Genomic DNA, 12,448 nt, shown 5'->3' with positions numbered 1-12,448 from the left:
GGAAATGCACTGGCTACCCCACCTGGCATCTTGCTGGGCCACATTCTGGCTGATTGGTTGATTTATGCTCATGATTCTATGGCTAAAAAGAAAATGATCTTTTATTACAATACTGTTTGGCCCATGTATGTCTTAGAATCTGGTGAACAGTGGCCACTGAATCTCTTAACTATTTTACTGTACTGCAGCTTGAATTGTTCTGTCAGTGGTCTGGGAAATGGGATGAAATACATTATGTACAGGCTTTTATGGCTTTCCACAATGCTGACTCTAAAAAAGGTGCTACTAAGTTAATGGTGCAGAGGTAACCAGAAGATAATAAGAAAATGACAGTCCCAGACTCCAAGACAGTGGAGGAAAAAGAGTGAGATTTAGAGGAGCAAATATTATTCGTAACTAGGCACCCCAATCCAGTGGCTCCTGCCAAGGGAAAATCAGGCAACCCTTTCTCTCCTCCCCCTCTTGCAACTCCATCAGTGCCCCAGGAATTAGAGGACTGGGCACCACCATATCCAAGATTAGATGGAGCATGTGGGTCTGACATAATCAGGCCCTCGCCTTCTGATACCCCGCAGGGCATGGATTTCAGAAATGGGGCTGGCAGTTTTGCAGCAATGCAATATCCTTTGCATCACCTAGTGGCAGGATTAAATGATCAGGGCCAACCTGTGGGATATTATTTGGCACATCCCCCATTTACTACATCTGATCTGATGAACTGGAAGAATATGATCCCTTTCTATAGAGATGACCCCATGAAAATGACAGATTTGATAACCACTATTTTTGCTACTCATAACTCAAATTGGGCAGATATTCAGGCTCTCTTAAATATTATGTTGACTGGGGATGAATGCTGGCTGGTCATAGATAAGGCCCTTGAAGAAGCTCAGGAACTGCATCAGGAAAATCCCAATAACACCCTTAACCCACAGATAGCAGTGCCTACATTTGATTCTGGATGGAATCCTAATGCCAGGGGTATGCCAAGTTTAGAACATTATAGGTGTTCACTAGTGTATCTCAGAAAAGGGGTACCAAAACAATTCAGCCTCAATATGGTACAGGCAATATAACAGGGAAAGGATGAAAATCCCCCTGCCTTTTTAGAACATATATATCAGGCTTATCGAAAATATACTGATCTTGACCCCCAGGCCCCTGAAAATGTCTGTATGGTAAATTGGACTTTCATCAGCCAAAGTACCACTGATTTATGAACCAAGTTCCTAAAAAGAGAAGGAGCTATTGGTATGAGCTCCTCCCAAGTGGTTGATACTGCCTTCAAAGTATACAATAGCTGAGAGAAAGAGAAAAACAAAAGAAGCAGCAATCTATTTATCTCAGGCCTTGCATGGAAAGCCTGTAAAAAAAAAGGAACAGGTCTGGAAAGGCAGACAGAGACCCTGGACCCCTGGCTACCAATTGGCCAGAGATCAGTTTGCCTACTGTAAAAAGAAAGGGAACTGGAAGAAAGAGTGCCCCAAAACGTCTTAGAAAGATGCTCAGTTCTCTTAGGGAGAGAGAACAATTCAGGGGAGGACTGAGGATGTCCAGAGGCTCTTAACCCCACCAGGACATTTTGACTGATGCTCAGGAGCCTCAGGTTCAATTCACTGGGGGGGGGGGGGTGTCATTCTGTTGATTTTCTTGTCAATACTCATGCCTGGTATTCAGTACTAAATATTCCATTAATGAAACCTTCGAGTCAAATTGACAGGGGTGTCCGGCATTCCAGAATAACATGTGTTCTTATAGCCCCTGGAATCTGAATTAGGAGATTCTGTTTTAACCCACAAATTTTTATACATTACTGATTGTCCAATCCCATTGTTGGGTCATGATTTGTCTAAATAACAGGCTCAGATAACATTCATCCTGAAGGAATCTAGCCTACACTTACAGGTACCACTGGAACATGCATGGCAGTTTCTAGTGACACCATGGGAGAACTAAGAAACCTAACACTGGCCAAAGGAAATTCAGCAACAGGTAACGCCCCTTGTCTGGGCACATGGGAAACCTGGTAAGGCAACAGATGCTACACTGATCATAATTGAATTGAAACCCAGGGCTCCTACTCCCCACAAGAAACAACACCTTCTAAAGAAAGGGGCTTTCCTGGGTATTAAACCCTTGATCCAGTTGTTCAAGCAGTACGCCTCATATTACCCTGCCATTCTTACAATACACCAATCTTACCTGTAAAGAAGCCAGAGGCTGAGGAATACTGGTTTGTACAGGATCTTAGAACCATAAATGATATAGTCCAAGATATACATCCCACCATAGCTAATCCTTACATCTTGATTAGCAACATTCCAGGGGACAGTCAATGGTATTATGTGCTGGATCTGAAGGATGCCTTCTGTATCCCTGTAGAGGAAGAACCTCAACCCTTGTTTGCTCTGGAGTAGAAAGGTCCTGACACCTTAGTCAAAACTCAGTATTGTTGGACTGTGCTACCACAGAGTTTTGAGAACTACCCCACCCTTTTTGGTGAAATTCTGGGACAAGATTTCTCTGGCGCCAATCTGATAGGAGGTGCTCATAACTGGAAACACTTAACAAAATTGCCTTAAGAACACTATTAAGGCCTGGCCAGGTGTGGCTCAGTGGTTGAACATTGACCTAAGATACAGGAGATCGAAGTTTGATTCCCAGTCAGGGCACATACCTGGTTCCAAGCTCGACCCCCAGTTGGGGGACATGCAGGAGGCACCTGATCAATGATGACTCTCTCATCATTGAAGTTTCTATCTCTCTCTCTCCCTCTCCCTTTCTATCTTTGAAATCAATAAAGATATGAAAAAAAAAAAAAAAAAAAACTATTGAGGTCCTGAACCTCCTGGCCCAAAGAGGTTATACGGTATCAGCCCACAAGGCACAAATTTGCTAGCAAGCTGTAAAGTTCCTAAGTTCTTACTAGAACCTGGAAAATGGAGTTTAATGGGAAATCAGAAAGAAGCCCTGACCCAGGCGACAACTCCCCACACTAGGAGGCAACTCCGAGGCTTTTTGGACATGGTAACTGAATTCCCAACTTTGGACTTATAGCTAAACCTCTGTATGAAGCCCTAAAAAGGGCTGAAGAGGCACCCCTGGATTGGGACAAGAATGGCCAGCAGGCATTTGATACCCTAAAGATTAAGCTTCTAGAAGCACCCACTTTGGGAATCCCTGATTTAACTAAGCCTTTTGCTCTTTACGTCCATGAGAGGAGGGGAGTTGCCCTAGGGGTACTGACTCAGAAGGTAGGAGACATACATCAACCAATTGCCTATCTATCCAGAAATTTAGATTCTACCACTCAGGGCTGATCACCCTGCCTGAGGGCTGTGGCAACTACCTGTCAGTTATTGTAGGAAGCAGAAAAATTTACTCTAGGACAGCTGACTGAGGTTCATATTCCTCACCAGGTACTTATGCTTCTTTAACAAAAATGGAATTTCTGGCTAGCTGCAGGAAGGATGGGAAAATATCAGGCCATCTTTTTGGATAATTCCAACATAACACTGAAAGTTGTTACTACATTGAACCCAGCTACATTACTGCCAGATTTAAATGAACCTGTCTTAATACATGATTGTGTGAAAATATTAGAGGAGGTATTTTCCAGCAGGCCTGACCTGAAGGATTCTCCCACAGATGGTTCAGAATGGACTCTCTTTGTGAACGTCAGCAGTTATGTACAAAGAGGTGAGTGGTGGGCAAGATATGTGGTGGTGACCAGGGATTCAGTACTAGAAGCTCAGGTCTTACCACCAGGAATGTTGTTAGCCCATAAAGCAGAACTGATTGCCCTTGCTAGAGTGCTTAAGATGGCTGCTGGCGAGACTGTACATTCCAGGTATGCCTTCTTGGTTTTATACGCACATGGCTTCATTTGGAAAAACAGGGGGTTATTAACTTCTAACAAAAAGTACATTAAGAATTCCCAGGAGATTCTATGTCTGCTGAATGCCATACACCTTCCAGCTCAAGTATCAGTCATGCATTGTGCAGGCCACCAAAAGGAACATACTGACGTGGCACAAGGCAATAATTTTGCAGATAAAAAGGCAAAGACTGCCACTGTATCCAAATTGTTGCCCCTCCTTCTGACTGAATTTGATCCAGAAAATCTGGATTAGGATTTACAAAGAGCCCCAAAGTGGGGCTACACTCAGTTTACTGACCAAAATTGAAGGAAGAATCAGGGATGGGTAATCCTCCTTCCAGAAAAACTGGTGGAACCAGTGCTGAGATATGTACATCAGTCATCACATTATGGAAGAGATGCCCTTTTAGAGCACATAAAACCATGGATAATAGACCCTAAATTGAGTAAGATTACACAATGCAAGTCATAGCTTAGTGTGCCACCTGTCAGAGGAACACCCCGAAGAGTATTCCTAACCCACCCCATTGGGACATCAATACCAGGGACAAGTTCCCTTAGAGGACTGGCAAATAGATTTTATTCAGGTGCCAGCAAGAAGAAGATGGAAATATTTACTGGTACTAATAGATACTTTCTCAGGATGGGTAGAGGCATTTCATACTAGAAGTCAGCAAGCTTCTGAAGCTGTAAAAGTACTCTTGTAGGAGATAACCTTGTTTGGGGCTTCCTGCTAGTTTACAAAGTGACAATGGGCCTGCTTTTGTAGCGGAAATAACCCAGAAGGTAAGTAAAACCTTACACATTAAGTGGAAGCTGCATTCAGCATGGAGGCCTCAAGTGTCAGGGAAAGTTGAAAGGATGAATCAGACACTGAAAAGAGCAATTGTTTCTGTTGCAAGTCTGAGTAGCCCCCAGGAGTGGGATTGCATTAAGTCCCTATGAAATTATTTTTGGCCAACTTTTTCAGACCCTCCTTAAGACAGGAAACATGCACATAGACCAAGATATATTTATTCAGAAATATGTATAACATTTAAGTAAATATTTAGCAACTGCTCATAACTTTGCTTCCCCTAGAGTCTCTCCCCTTCAAATTCTCTCCACCTTTTTTCCACAAGGGATTGAGTTCTTCTGAAGAAGTGGAAAGTGGGATGGATCCCCAGGAGGCCAATTAGAGGAGAAGTGGAGCAGACCCTGAGACATAGTATTAATGATCCCGATGTCTGTCAAGTTGGCTGGCATTAAACCTTGGATACATCATACTTGCCTGAAGAGAGCTCTGGAAGAAAAAAAGATCAGGACTGCACAAAGGCTCATGCTGGAGGCCCTTGCACAATTGGATGCTTGACTGTAATGCTGCCACAGAAGCCTTATCCTCAGCAAGTGTGCCATAAACTCATACTAGATGAAAACTGTGATGGTGAAGTACATCTGTTTAGCCAAACTGAATATATTTCTATGATCATATTTGTCACCTCAGTAATGGTAGGATTGCCAAATGCTGAAGTAACCAAACTTGCTTGTGCTATGGTAAAGGCCTTAAACTCCATTTCTTAAGCTATAGCAGCTATGGGTCATGAATTAGGGCAAGTAAGTATGGCTGTATTAGAGAACCATGATGCCAAAGATTATTTATTATTGAGACATAATCACTGGTGTGAGGACTTCAAAGCTATGTGCTGCTTTAACTTGACAGAACTCATTGAGCACAAACTACAAAAAATGAAAGACACACTCTCTAAAGTCACCCAAAGGGAAAGCTTCTTTACCAAGGAATTTGCTGCTCTTACTTCTTGGCTACCCAGCTGGGCTGGCATAAAGGAAGTCTTCTCCACTTTTTTGTTCCTTATTATGATTTCTCTAATATCTTGTTGTTGTATTCAGTGTATGCCTCTCTTTTCTAGTACATGTCAATTCATAAGACCTAGAAGAGAAAATCACCATAAGGGGCATTGGCACTACAACAATATGATTGCTTTAAGAATAAGACAGAGACTAGTGAGACTGGCAGATATCAGATCACTTACATAATCAGAGGGGGGAAATGATGGGGTGTGATAGCCTGAATATTATGATTTATAGTTTGATTGTGTAACTAGTTGTGCTTATTTCATAGTATGATGTAGAATATATTGTTACAAGTTTTTCCTTTCCGGACCATTTGCATTCCCTTTGAACCCAGCAGACTGGTTTATGGGTGGACACAAACCTACAGGGCGATAAGAAAAACAGTCATAAATCTAGAGGCACAGAACAGTCAGAGACATGTGTTGACCACAAGGCTCAGATACTGTCTTATCCATACATCACCAGATTGTTCAAGAACAATAGATAATGTCTGCAGACCTCCAGGCCTGCATATAGCTGCATTCCATTCCCAGCCTCAATTTATCCCATTTCCCTTTATAATCCCATCCCTTGCACCATGCTGTAAGACAGGTTTTGAATGCTTGTATGCCCCTTGTCTTCTTGGTTGGCTGCCCTTCTCAATAAACACCTTATATGATTCAGCCCTGCCTCTGATGAATTGGACACAGTAATGGGCAGCCCAAACCCAACCAGGGCTTCCCAGTAACAAAGCTAATGCTAAAGGTAATGAAAATGCACCTGGAGGAAGGGGGAGGGGAAGGAAGGACAAGGTGAGGTGTGGAGTGTGTTCCCAGGAGGGAGAGCACTGGGTCCTCAGTCCTAATGGTTTTAAGGGAGGCGATTTTAGAGGAGGCCCCAGGGGAAGATTTCATTGTAATATTCAGCAGCTTTCCAGGCATTTCCTTTCAGAGTTGTGCTCTCCACTGATTGATTGGTCAGCACCAGGAGGATTGTCATTATCAATGCAGCTAGTCCTGAAGTCAGCTGTGGCTGGTTTTGTTGCTTTTCTGGACCTGGAGCTGAAATACAACTGAGGCCTAGATATTATCTCTAGGGAGGGAAGGTAAGGGTGTCCAAACTACATGATCAGTGATATGCTAGGGGAGGGAAAGCCACCCTGGAGGTAAGGTCCCACCTTACAATTGTCATTTACTAGGCATCCAGGGCTTTCCATCCTGGTGACTTTCTGTACCTGGCCCACTGTCCTTGCTCTGCTCTTGTCTGTCAACTGTCTATCACAGTTTTACTGTCCCAAGTATATTTTTGCTGCCATCATGGACCCAATATATTTTGACTCAGTGCTATGTAGCCCTTCCCTTTGGATATCTCCACCCTCCATCCCCTCTCCTTAAGTAAATTTAATTTTTTTTTATTCACTGTCTGAGATGGCTATTTAGCCTGCCTGCACACCACTGACCTTAACCTTTCAGTTACTGTAGCAAATATTTTCAATCTCTGCCTGGAATATTCTTCTCTCCATTCCTCACCCCCATTTCTCATTCTTTAACTTGTGTGGATAAAAAATGGGTCACATGCTAAACCAGACAAGCTCAGGGAAGGCCTGTGTAGTGGTCTTACAAATTCAGAGACCTAAAGTAACCACACAGAATGGTCTGAAATTAAAAATTTTTAACTAAAAGTGGTTTATGGCCCTTTGTCATTTCTTTAGACAGTATTTTTCCTTCTAACAAAGGTCAATCTTCACCTTAACTAAGCCTGTCTGTTGTCTTTTGGCATCTAAGATAACATACCTGATAAACATGCCCTTGCAAAAACAAAGTCATTTCCCTTTTTCTGGATCCCTACAAGCACAGGCACTGCGCCAGAGTGGAGATCTCAAATCCCCTCATTGTTATTGTTATCACATTAATTGTTGACAGTTAACTATCCTGTATCCACCTATGTAAAAGAAGTATGTGTCTATAATTTTACTTTTTAGCCAGAGGTTTTTATGCTTTGCTTTCTCCTGCCTCCTTAATCAATCACCAATGAATTTTATGTAACCCCCTTAAGTCTTCTCTTTTGGTTGTAATGAGTAAAGCAGGGTGCAGAACTGCCATCTTCCAGAGCACTTTCTCAATCTGTTGAGATTTTGTTTCCTGGCAATTGTCTTCAGTATGGCTGAAACAAACTCACAAAAATTCTCTACAGGGTTGTATGTTTCTTACATCGACACTTGCCAATCTTTACTTATTCTTTAAAACAATACAACCATTCTGTTTTCTTTGCAGTGTCTGCTTAGTCTCACCTAGGAATTATTGGTTGCCTCCTTCTGTGCTCCTATATTAGATCACTCACTACATTGTCTTACTGACATTTATTTGAATATTTGTATGTTCCTCTAAATTGTAAACATTTTGAGGACAAAAAGTAACATTTTATTTTTACATTTTTAGAGGGCAGTATTTGTCAAGTTTGTGAGTGTTTTTGAGTCAAACTGTAGACAATGGCTGGGAAGCAAAATCTCAAGGGATTGAAATAATGCTTCAGAGAATGGCAGTTTTATACCTTATTTTATACACTACAATCAAAAGAGAAGATGCAAGTGGGTTGCATGAAATCCACTAGTGATAGATTAGGAAGGTGGGAAAAAGCAAAGTGGGAAAACCTCTGGGATTCAATGAAAAGTAAAATGATATAGACACATACATCTTTTACACAGGTGGGTACAGGATAGTTAACAATTAACATACAACAATATGAATGAGAGGATCTATGGTCTCTGCCCCGTGCATTGGTAGTGCCCTAAGGGGTCTAGAAAAAGGGAAGTTATGCAAAGGAATGTTATTTTAGCTGCAAAAGACAATAAAGAGGCTTAGTTAAAGTAGATTGACTTTTGTCAGAAAAGATTCTAGCCTAGAACAGGCTATAAGAAACCATCTGTCTCTCCATGTTCTGTCCTGATGGTGCCTTCTTGTCCATAACACAAGTGATGCATCAATAGTGCTAATGCATAAAAGGTCAAAAATTTTGTATGATATTTGTTTTTGTTGGTTTTGAGACATCCATATTTATAGACAGGAACACACAGGGTCATGTAGAAAGCTAGAAATTATTTTCTGTCTTTGTTGGCTGTCTTTTGCTATGAGTGAGGCAATGCTAGACTTCTTTTAAAGTTACCTCACTCACTTAGGAAAACTAGAGATTTTCCTTCAGTAAATACAAATCTGCTGACTTCATGACCCAAAGCCTTCATATGAATTACAAAGTATTCAAATCTATGGGAGTCTCCTTACATTTCTGGTATAAACATTTCTCACAAATTATTACTGTGACACAATGAAAAAGGCATGTCCTAAAGGAGCAAACCCCGACTGATTTAAGGAGTGATTATTATTGCTCTACATTCTCAGTGTCTATGTGGTCATGTGTTTCTGTTCATTATGTTCTAAAGTTGCATCTATGTGGCTGAAGAAACACTTATAGAGCAGTTGATTTAGTTGCCACACAACTGAACAGCACAATGGAGCAAGTCAGCAATAAATGTAAGCAGATAGACTATATCTGCTTATATGGGAATCTCATATAAACATAAAACCAAATCAAAACCAGCAAAAATAAGACAGAAAAATGTAACTGTCCAGAATGAACATAAAATGAAATGATCACCAATTGCCTAAAGTAAAACTAAATGACTTCTGAGTTGCTGACTAGAGAAAAGTTCCTCTTATTAAAAATAGAAGAAAATGTTCCATCTTAGTTGATGTGGCTCAGTTGGTTGAGCATTGCCCTGTGCACTGCAAGATCCCTGGTTTGATTCCCAGTCAGGACACATGCCCAAGTTGCAGGCTTGAACCCAAGTTGGGGTGCATGCAGTTGGCAGCTGATCCATGTTTCTCTCTCACATCAATGTTTCTCTCTCACTCCCCTTCTCCCTTCTTCTTTCTCTAAAATAAAAAACAAAACAAAACATATATTAAAAAAAATGTTTCCAAGAAAATAATCGATGATTTACTGTGTTAATATTCAAAATTATGATGGAAAAAAACTAACAAAAAGTTGGTACTATCCTGCTGAAAAGAAAACTTGATACTTGAGGTTGGTCCTAATAATAAACTTATTTTAAAGCAGTGTTTATAAAACAAAATTAGGTGGAAAAATAAAATTATTAGGCTAACATTTCACCCCAAATTATTTCAATTCTCCAATTTATTTACAGAAATAAATTGAGATGTCACTTTTTACATAAAAGTTATTTTGCTTTTGGATATCTAAAAGGTATAATTCTATATTTTAGAATACAGTATGCCACATTTTAAATTGTGTTTGCTGAGATAGTTCTACTCACAGCACTATGCTATACACCTGAAACTAATATAAAATAATATTGAATATTAACTGTGATAGAAAAATATAAATAAAAATAAATAAATAAATAAATAAAAAATAAATAAATAAAATAATTTTTTAAAAGGATGTCACTGGTGTAGCAATTAGCAAAATGTATTTGAGGAACTGAAAAAGCATTATAAGTTATCACAAAGTATGTTAAAATTGTCCAAATTTTGAAAAATATTGTACATTTAAAACATATATTTATGGTGTCAACTGCTTTGCATTGAGAGGTTTATTAAATGAAATGACAATAAACATTTAAAAGACTGCAGTTTATTGCACTAGAGCTATATATCCCCCGAACAAAACTCTTAAGATATGTTGTAATGAAAACGTGTCCTGTGCTCACATATGGAAGGAATTTTGTGCTCTTGGTTGCAGAATCCCTGAGAGACTATTTTTTACAGTTTGTTATAGAGCTCCAGGCGTTTGGCCATGACATCCTTCTTTGAAGAATTTCTCTAGGGACCAGTGGTCACAGGCACAATTTGGAAATCTCTTTCCTGGAAAACAGTAAGCTTATAATGGTAGTTCAAATCCTAGACATGGATATGATGGTATATTTGTTTCCTAGGGCTGCCATAACAAAATACTATACTGAGTACCTTAAGTGACAAAAACTTAATGTACCATAATCCTGGAGGCTAAAAGTCTGAAGTGAAGATGTTGGCAAGGGCAGTTTCCTCTGAAGGCTCTAAAGAAGGTATTATTCCATTCCTCCCTGCTAGCTTCTGGTAGTTCTTTGGCTTCTGGCTTTATAATTCCAATTTATACATGGAGTTCTCCCCATGTGTGTATCTCTGTCCAGATTTCTCTTCATTTTACTCATCACAGGAAATTCTGTTAACTCATGCTTTTCAAATTTTGTAGTGAAAAAGATACCCCTGTCATGCAAAAGAAATATTAGTAATATTTCTTTGATGTGGACTTAATATATTCTAGTGAACTGTAAGCTAGAGATTCTGATACATATTTTGTTATATCTCCATGTAAAACTAGTCTCAATTTTTCTAACTGACAATAGATTCTCTAGGGCATATATTTTATCATTTTAAAGTATTCAGTTTATGTTTGCATTATATACATATTGTCTTGTGCTATTGTTTGGAATAGGTTTCAACCATGCTACAAATAAAGACACAAGAAATCAAAAGTAACTTGGCAAGGCAAACTTTACTTCTGTGGAGCTACCCAAATCAGGCAAGCAAGCACGCCAAAAGGGAAGTCCATTGGCTTTTATCCCTAATGCAAATGCCACTGTGCCATACCCTATTGGTTAGCGTATGGCTTCACAATCTAAACCGATTGGCTAATTTAGAAAACTCGCACACAGGGCAGACCCTTGGGTTGGACAATTGGGCACATATGTGTTGCAAAACTGGAGATGTTCACCTTACGGAAAGACCAAGTGGCACACGAAGGCTTGGAATTCAAGAGGTTTATTTTACGCCAGCGGGCCCAGATGAGTCCAATACCAGAGTCTGAGGCCAGAGCACAGTTGGGCAAGGAGTTATATACCATATGTGCTTTTGCCTACATGGCAGCTATACCTTGTTTAGGGTGGGGAAAAGCGCTTTCTGGTTTGGTGAGCATGGGAACATAGCAGGATGGCAATAGGGGAAGTGGGGGGGGGGTGACACCACACGACACACAACTGTTGGCCATTTTAGACCCAGTTTCCCTTATCATATGTACCGAGTACAAAATGGAGGATGCTATGGTAAAATGGAGGGCACTAAAGTCAATGTTTATTCAATTTGGCCTATTCTAATCCTCTTGACAGAAATTATTTCCTTCTTACACTGTTTCACTAATTTCAATAAAATTATAAAGTCCCTAAAGAGCACTAGTACATTCCATATCAGTTTTATATTCATAGTATGGCTTATCTCAGAGGTCAGCGAAAAGTGCATGTTCAATATAAACTTGTTTAAGGAATTAAATTATTTATTCTCCAAAGAGAAATATCAAATAATTATAACTGATAAAGTTATCCAGAATTATACACTAAAAAAAACACACAACAACACCACCACAAGATTAAATTTACTTTGCAAGCCATCTCTAATGGTAAAGCATATAAAAGTTACGAGGTTCATCATTGAAATTTGTGTCCCCCCTTGGCTCCTGCTTTGACATATGTCTTCTCTCCTCCTATACATTCTGATGACTATTTCTTCACTTCCTTGACCAATTCCTATCTCTGCCTTCTCCTTATAGGTTACATTCTTCAATATTTTATAGTTAGTCTTCTAAATTATTTCCCTGGACAATATTCACACACTTAAATTGTCAACTCCAAAGTAAATTATGCTTAAGTATACTTTCGGATTCTGACCTCTTTTTTCTCTTTTTTCAAGA

General features: G+C 39.8%; 1 pseudogene; it reads left to right on the top strand.

The window, feature by feature from the left end:
* Positions 1 to 614: 614 nt before the first annotated feature.
* The window catches only part of LOC107541621 (bone morphogenetic protein 15 pseudogene), a 61,925-nt pseudogene continuing 50,091 nt past the window's right edge, over positions 615 to 12,448 (top strand).

This window comes from Miniopterus natalensis, chromosome 2 (assembly GCF_054644295.1).
Source record: "Miniopterus natalensis isolate mMinNat1 chromosome 2, mMinNat1.hap1, whole genome shotgun sequence".
NCBI lineage: Eukaryota > Metazoa > Chordata > Mammalia > Chiroptera > Miniopteridae > Miniopterus > Miniopterus natalensis.
This window is presented reverse-complemented; position numbering and strand designations above follow the sequence as displayed.